Source organism: Hypomesus nipponensis, chromosome 4, assembly GCF_054491055.1.
Source record: "Hypomesus nipponensis isolate SF chromosome 4, ASM5449105v1, whole genome shotgun sequence".
NCBI lineage: Eukaryota > Metazoa > Chordata > Actinopteri > Osmeriformes > Osmeridae > Hypomesus > Hypomesus nipponensis.
Window position 1 is genome coordinate 10,549,207 of NC_140364.1, and position 9,321 is coordinate 10,558,527.

The following is a 9,321-nucleotide window of genomic DNA, read 5'->3' on the forward strand; positions in this document are numbered from 1 at the left end:
GATTTTATCCAAGGCATAGTAGGTCGACAGCCTACATGGTTTTACCCCACTCTCTCTCTTTCACGCACACGCTGTCTATTTCGCTCTGGTCTCCTTTCACTCTCTCTCCCTCTCCCTCTGTTGTTTTTGTCAGTGATGACGCCTCTCTTGAGTACCCTCCAGGCATGTTGCCGTGGAGACTAGGGGAAAAGGGGGATGAAAGAGAGGAAGAGAAAGGACGCTACCTACACACACTTTCCCCCCAACTCTGTCCGATCCTCCTATTCTGTGTGTTCGTTCTATACCCGATCACTTTCAACATTTTGGCGTCCTCAGTCAAGTTAGAGCCATTATGAACCAGTAAGACTCATCCATGCAAACATTTGCGCTAGCTTGCTTACTTTAACAAACAAAAATAATAAAAACACATTTTGAGATTTACATACATGATCATGTATGTTTCATGAGGGAAATACTCTTCCTCTTCCAAATGTATACTGTGTGCATGTATGTGTGCATGTATACATATTTGCATGAGGGTGAGGTATCTCCAGTGAGATCCCAAGTAACATTATCTAATGTGTTATGATTTAATGTTATATGATGCTGGCTAATATATACATTTTAATGTTGTTGCTGTGGCTCACGAGCACATAGCTGATGCTAGTAAAAACAATGGTGGAAACGCTTCTCCAAAGCCTTGTGACTTATTCAGGACCTACCATTATGGGCACGTTGATTCTTTAGATGTAATGGTTATCATTAATCAACCTTTTTATGTTCACATACTATTGCTGGCTTGTAATTGATATCACATCACTTACAAAAAGAAAGCGAGAGAGCTGTGCTCTTTTCCTCTTCAATATTTGCTGTCTCCCTCTGTTTTCAGTCTACCTTCTTATGCCAGTTTGGGAAGCCAATCAAGACAGCAGGATCCGCTCCTCTTCTGGCAGAAGGTACTGCAGGACAGGAGACTCCTACAGGATACGCAATCTTGCGCTAATAGTTATTTAAAAAGTAATTTTTATTCATAGCATCTGTATGATCACTCTTATGGACATTTAAAATCAAGGACTTAGCAGTAGTTAGCATAGTCACAGGTCTAATCTGTAACATCCCTGGTCTGATTCCCCGGTTCAGTGTTGGGTTAGTGAACCGTGTTGACATGGCCACCTAACTTCACCCACCTCCCTAGTCTTTCACCCCGTCTCCCTCTCTCACCCCTAGTCCAATGTGTATTTTCAAATCCTTTGTTTACTTAACCCCACTGTGCCAAAAACAAGCAAGATGAGAGAGAGAGAACAACTGGATGAGGGAGGCACAACGAGTGAGGGATAGAAATAAAGAGGTAGGATAACAGAAATGGTTTGGTGCATTAGAGATGGAGATAGAGACGGAGAGATGGCTAAAAGAGAGAGGCTACAAGTGACTGAGATTAAATCGGAGAAAATAAATGGAAAATACGAAAATACAGATAATCACATAGAGAAAACAAGAGTGAAGACATTGATTGAAATATCAGGGAGTGAAAAGAGAGAGACCAAGAAAGCGAGGTAGATGTCCAAGTGGAAAGACAGAAGAATGGAGAGAAGACCACCAGTGAGCTGTTGTTATGGTTGGTGATGAGGACTGTGGTAGGACTGAGCTCCAGGTGGACCCAGGTTGTTTGTACCCTTGAGCGTAGTGCTTAACCTGCTTTGCTCTAGTAAGTACCCAGCTGTACGAATGCCTAATGTGATTGTGAAGATATAAGCCCTGGATAATGGCATCTGTCAAGCAATCACGCACAATGTTCTGCAATGTCGGGGACAAGATGAAAAGGGAGAGAAAGAAAATAGAGGTGTGGATGAGGGGTGAACCTTTGAGAAATGAGCGGGGGGAATAGTAAAGATTCAAGAAGAAAAGGAAAAAAGGATTTGAAAAAGAAAAGAGACGAGTTGGACCATGTTCTTCATCACTATGATTTAGTCCATAAAGCTTTGGTTTCTTAAATGCTGAGCACTGACATCACTTGATATAACCAATACAGTGAAGATGTGATGCTTGACATCAAGAGAAGGTTAAACGAAGTCACTACAAAGCAAACCACTGCCTTCAGGGTCACTGCACAGGATTGCCCCAACTGGGAAGATTGAGAGGCAAGAGGGGGTATGAGACAACAGAGAGACGCAGGAAGATAGAAAATTATGTTTTGACAGTTAGGGAGGTGGTAAAGCATTTGGAAGACCAAAAATAGATGCACTTTCAATGGCATGAAATATTGAAGAGAAGGGAGCAAAAAACAAGAGAGGGTAGAGCAGCATGTGTCTGATGAGCAGACAAAAAGAGGAGAGTGAGTTATTAGCATGAGTGATGGAGGGAAATTTACTGGGGAGAAAGAGGCAGGGACGGTCTGAGGCTCTGAGAGAGGAGGACAATGAGCTTGGTACAGGTAAAAACCTCATGGCACTCTCCTAATAGACTAGACGTCGAAAGAAAAAAAATAATGTGCTCTGGATCCTTAGCTTGGAAATCTGACAATGCGTAACATTAGAGAACAAACACTTTACAAATGCTTACATTGGCCTTGTTCAATAACACCTGACAAGAACATGCACTGTATGAACGAGTATTGACAAACGGGAAACTCAAACCTCGGAATGAGAATCTGTGTGCTAAGCAAGTTGACGCGAGACTGAGCATGATGTGGTCTGTAAAGTATATTTTAAAGCCAATATTTTTTTACAATGCACCCCTCCTATTAAGCCTCTAAAGATTAGGTTTTGTACGACAAAGCAAATACGGAATCAACAACAGGGTCAATAACCTAGCCCCAATCAGCAGTCTCAACTGACCAAGCCACAAGACGACGATCGATTAAGGAAGCAATTAAGTACAGAGGTCAATGAATCCATAGATGTTTCTCTTTAATTTCCTACTACTGTCTCTCCCTCCCTCTCTCTTTCTCTCTCTTACTCTGGCTCTCTGAGTTGCTCAAATTTCATCTTTCTATGAGTTGTAAGCAGATTGTGACTGGGGAGTGCAATCAATCTGTAAATGTAGCAGAATTAGCACGATGGTGGGGATAATCACGATATTTGATTCTCCTCTCATTGCCTTGACGAGTTAATAGCACTGTACATTTGAGATGTCGGAGTTTTGCTCTCGATCCCATCACTTTGTTTCATTCCCAACGCTAATGAGAATCTATGGAAAGGAAACTGGGCTGGCAGAGTCAACTGGTTGGCAGAGTGAATCAGAGCCAACTGATTCAAACGTCCTCACTGCCTGAGGCACTGACAGTGACCTGGCCTGCTTCCTCACTCTAACGCTGATTTACAACACAAAACAAATAACAGAACAGTGAGTGCTCACCTCCATTTTGAACCACTTCCATTTTATTGTCTACTTATAAAAAAATTAAAAAGTATAAAAAAAAATGTTTCTCAACAGCACTGTTTAGCATCTGCATCCTTTCAGAAACCTCACCATGCCAAAACCCTGTTTCTTTAAAGTCGAGAGCTATTTTTCGCCTCCTCTGTAAATGTTAGGTCGAAAGTTCACTTTGAAATAATGGAGCATGTGACCTTTTTCTCTGTGAGGAAGAGCTATTGCTCCTGAGGCATAGGAGGATTTGGGTGTGGGGGTGTGGGGGTGTGGCGTGAGGGTGAATATTCCCCTGAGGGGGGGGCAGGAAATGTCACAATCACTATCAGAGTGTGGCTTGGTGTGGACATCAACCTTTTCCTTGTGTGCATTTTGAAGGAGAACTGGCGCGGGATTATGGCATTCCATTAGGGAAAAGAAACAGCTCATTGGGTTTGAGTGAGAGTTAGAAAGGGGCTGATTATGGAAGAACATGACACAGCAGGTTTTGGATCCAGCCGCTACCTGATGGTTTGTTAATTGACGTCTTGCAGGGCAGCAGTTAACTGTCAACGACACCACTGCTCAGAGCATTAACTACGTGGATATTTGGTGTTCTTCAAAAGGTATGGAACAAGTTTTTGTGAATACCTCTGACCTTCTTAAAGGTTATAGACATCTAGCTACCACGGAGACTAACCTGTCTGAGAACAGTTGTGGTCACGAACCACTGTACTCTCGATGCTAGGCCAATCCTACACTCAATAGGATGTTTGCAGTTTGCCAGCTCTAATTCCATCATATGTCTGAGAATATCATGGGGCAATCTTGGCAAGCCTACACTGAAGGCTCAGGGTCTTAATCATGAGTCCAACCGACGGTTAGGTCAACTTTCCCTTGGCTGGGGACCAATCCCAGGCAGGAACACTCAGACAACCCGCTACACAGAGCCAGTAAGGTCAGCCTGGGCCGTCTTGCGCGTCTGTCGTCGTGTGGGGCTGGAGGAGTTGACTGACCTAATTAGTCGTCTGAATAATTGCCGCCTGCCTGGCGTGGAGCCGGTGGGAGGGGGTGGTGGTGGGAGGGGGTGGTGGTAGTGGTGGTAACATGGATGGGTGGTCGATGGCCTGACCGATATGAGAAGTTTGCCGACCCTCTCACTCACCACTCAGCGTATTGTCGATGGGAGGCACGGTTGGATAGTGGCGGCCGGTTGTAATGAGGTCTCGTGCTCTGTGCTGCTTCCTCTCTGATGGATAGATGGCCCTCCCCTCCCCTGCCTACCTGACTGGGGTATTGACCCAATTGACAGAGCAGTGCCGCTCTGCAGAAAGTCTGGTTACAATATTAGCTTCTACTTAAGTCACTTTTATCTCGCACTCTCTCAGGACCTTTTTCTAGTGTCTTTAACAGTAAGCCATGGGGAGTGGCCTCCAGCTAACCAAGGAACACCCAGAGAGCTGTTTCAAGGGATAGGGATTTCAGCATTGTTCACGTAAGTACTAGGTCCAAATGTGCTTCAAGAACATTACTAGGCAACACTGCCATGTGAGATAATGAGTCTGCCAATCAGGCGAAGCAATCAGTGATACTTGTTTGTTTCTCACTGACAGAGTTGAGGCATTTCATATCAGCCAAGGCATGTATGAATGGTTCATGGTGTTTAGGTGACATGAGTGGAATTTTAAAGCTAATGTATAGCAGCCATTTTGAAATTAAATGGTCTCTTCTGTTAATGAACGATATATTGTCCACAAGAGTAGCACTTGTACAACAGGGCTCTTAGTCTTGATTGTTCTATATAGCTAAATGGTTGTGCATGACTGAGGGTCTTGTAATGTGGCAGGGGTCGATAATGCTGGTTATTAAGGTCGAAGTTTTTGCATGTGTCTGACTGCACATGTGTACCTGTGCCTGTGTGTTTGGGGACTGCATGTAGTAGCCAATACATTTATTCCTGGAGGACCTATTTGCAAATTGTACATCACATTTTGCAGAGAGGAAAGAGACAAAAATCTTTCCTTGATTGAGGATGCAACATTATTTGGGGATGTTGTGAATTGCAGCGAAGCAGGTTATTACCATCATCAGCACTCGATAGCGGAGATGGTGGTGATCCACTCCTGAGCTCCGTGCAAGGCTGTGCTATTGATTTGGCTGTGAAGAGGTGCTTGTGCTACAAAGGGCACATTGCAGTCTTCCATTAAGATAATTGCGCTCGCCATCCCCTCCTGCACACCTCCGTGGACATTTGATTGAATAAAAAGGCAGATAATTACGTTGCTTCTATGTTTTTCAGCTGACAAGGCTCAACAAGTTAAGCAACTGTGTGCTTGGTAGTCGTGGAATTAATATTTCATTAGCCTGAGAAGATTATTAATGGTCTTGATCATGAATAGTTGGCCAGAGACCATAATAGACCATCATGGTTTAATAACCTGACCTGAACTTGAAATACCTTTTATTTTTCACCCAAACATCAGAAGTTCTACTTCAACTTTGGCCTGTGGACTATCTCTTCCAAACAGTTTCCTTGTATTATGGTGTCAATCATTTCTGGGGCTCCTCAAAATAGACCTAAATATTCTCAAGCATTTTCTGTCCCGAGATCCCAATCACCCACACCTTGTTCATGAAAGCACCTAGGAAGCCACTCATGTTGTGGATCTGTCACAACCACAACCCCAGACTTGACTCAACGCTCCCTCGAGAGCACGGCTTGTGGTCCCCCCGTTCTCGAACGCCAAGGGCTTCTCGGAGGACCTGTTTCACAGCAAACCGTTTGGTATTAGCATTTTCGAAAGGTCAATCGAGTCGGCACGTCAAAAACAGAGAAAGGTCACCAGGTTTCCTGCCGGTTAGAAACTCCACACTCTATCAATCTCTGGCCTGGCCGCCACAGACCAGCTCACGCCAAATTGAGAGATTGCCCGTCGTTCTCACCAGTGACATTAAGAGGGTCATTTAGCACTCCAACAGGAAAGACTTGATTGCTGCCCTTCACAGGGGGCTTCATGTGCACCCACACACGCAGAAACTGACCCGGTGTATGTCACCTCCAGACGTGGTGGTGGCAGGACTGGCAAAGAACCTTGTGGGTGTAACCAACAGACTGGGAGGGGTGGAGGGTGGTTCTACAGAATAGAATGAGGAGAAGGAGGGAAGAAGGGGGGTTGTTCTCAATGTGGCTGTCTGTCTGGCTGTCTGTCTGGCTGTCTTCCAGGCATCCAGTTAAACCGGCAGTGCACGCATGGTGGGCTGTGTGGCCAAGCCAGTGGGGCCTCCATGGAGGCTGGTTCCAGTAGTCTGGGAGATGTGCTTACACGGATGAGTTAGCTAAGCTCGGAGCTCTGGAGGGACCCTGGAGGGGGGGGGGAGCAGGCGGGAGGGAGGGGGGGGGGGGTGCTCCAGGGACTTGTGTGGCCCAGGCTGCGGAGGGGAACACTGCCTCTCAGGCCCTGATATCTATAAGTACCCTAGGGTTGACCTTGGCATGCTCTCACTCACAGTCACTCTGTCAACATGCTATAGAAAGAGTAAAAGAGATCTTATTACCATGAAATCACACATCTGGTGGCTGGAATGGGTTGGCTGAGCTAAGCTGTGAATGATATGATCCAGTGTAATGTCATCTGACATCTGTGGGCTTTGGAGGGTATTTGGAGTCTTTGAAATCTGTATGCATAACTCATATCATGATTAAAACTAAGCTCATCAATACACAATGTGAGTGAGCATATCAACACTCGGTCAACAGCCCCCCCCCCCCCCCACCCCCACCCCTCGTCATCTCTCTCTCTCCTGAACTGTAAATCTGGACCAAGTGTTTCCATCTGTTACTCTCATTGTCAGCATGTTATCATTGCCTGAACACCTCTCTTCTCTTCCACCCACCCTCCCCTCACCTTCCTCACCTCATCCCTCACCCACTCCCCTTTAATTCTCTCCCTCTATTTGTCCTTTTGGCTGAGCGATGTGCGCAGAGCAGGTGAATAAATCACTAAGCAGCCCACGAGAAGATAACGAGGCGATGGGGGATATGCTGTTCACGCTGCACATGTGTACAGATGCTTCGCCTGAGGCCAAACACACAGTCACAGATCTAGACCAGCAGATATTAACACTGTGAGAGTCATATTCAGCATACGTAGAGATATAGACATACAGCATATATTCTCTATATATGTACACATACACAGTCACAGATCTAGACCAGCAGATATTCTCACTGCTTGAGCCAAATATAGATATGCAGCTTAACCAAAAAAACGAATGTTTCTTTCATGCTCACAAATCCCCCTCCCACAAAGACAATGCCTCATTTCCCAACAGGACCCAAGAAAGTGAAAGAGGGAGAGAAAGAACATATCCCATAGAGGAGGCAATAACTGCACTCATACACACATGATGCAACACAGAATCACTGGATCCTATGGACATAGACTTGTCGGACTTATTGACAGACAAAATTACTTGTACGGGGCATGTATGTTGTATGAGTTTAAATATGAAGGATGAAATGGAGACGATCAGATCCACCCCGATTCATGTTGTCAACGCCAAGCTTGAGAACAGTAAAACTACAAGCAAAGTGCTTCAAACATGCAATTAAAATGGCATTGTTCAAACTCTAAATGCCCATTAGAGAAAAGTGGCTTGTTCCTTATTTGAGAACGAGAGGGAAGGAGGGAGGGAGGGAGGGAGGGAGGGAGGGAGGGAGGGAGGGAGGGAGGGAGGGAGGGAGGGAGGGAGGGAGGGAGGGAGGGAGGGAGGGAGGGAGGGAGGGAGGGAGGGAGGGAGGGAGGGAGGGAGGGAGGGAGGGAGGGAGGGAGGGAGGGAGGGAGGGAGGGAGGGAGGGTAAAGCCAGCTATCAGAAGGATATCCATTTACCAAACGACACTGAGCTAGACTGAAAGAAGAGCAACACAGACAAATAAATCTACCAGCCGCGTGGTTTACACGAAAATAAACGAGTGCGGAAATGTTATCAGAGCACTATATACACTGCACAGTTTTAAATGATAACATTATACTGTTATAATTAACGTTATAGTGAGGCTTTGAAATGAAGAAACTAAAGAAACTAATTATGCTGAGATACTGGATATGTGTGTGTCTGTGTGTTTGAGTGTGTATGTATGTGGGTTTGTCGGTGTGTGTGTGTGTGTGTGTCAAGCAGAACTTCATGACATTGAACAGTTTCCTGCCTGCCGATTAGCTAGGTGAAGCAGTACAGTATATTAGGATTTGCTCTGTTAAATGCTTCATGGCATCTACACAATGGTTTATTTATTAACACTTCTGCCAAGCATTGAAAAAGCAAATGGAGGCTCAATTAAGGCGAATAAATTAGGATTAGCGCTGAAATGTGCCGCATTTTCATTTTAATTAAATGTGTTTATTATTTATTTTCCCAGATATAGCGGAGGGAATTAGGAGAAAATAAGTCGCCTGACTGCTTCCCAGCACAGGCTGAACAGGATGACAGCCAGGTGGGAAGGCAGGGTAGCATCAAGGGGACGTGGAAGCTTACTACCACAACAACGTGGTGAGATATCATGTGTTGTATCTGTGAAACAAAGGTTCAGGTGCAACAAAACTCACAGAACAGAAAGCTCACAGAAAAACACACATTCAACACATCAGCCGTTTCTAACTGTATTTGCACAAACCCTGCAATGCGACAAGAGGATTCCAACCTTCACTTCCATTCTTTTTTGAAGTTACGCATGGCAGAGTTTTATGAGTCTGTACACACAAATCATATTAGACCAGTTGCCCAAAAGTCAATTCTTATATATTCCTCCTTTATGTCTGACGTTCCCAGGGGGAAGGAGAGAAGCAAGAAGGGGAGAGAAACTTGGCCCCCATGCAGAGACAATGAGAGACACATCACTAAATGGCAGGGAGACTGCGGAGGGGTGACACGCGTTGTGTCATCGATGTCACGCAGTAGCATCCTGCTGTCTTGTTCTGTATAATCTAACCAGCCCTGGC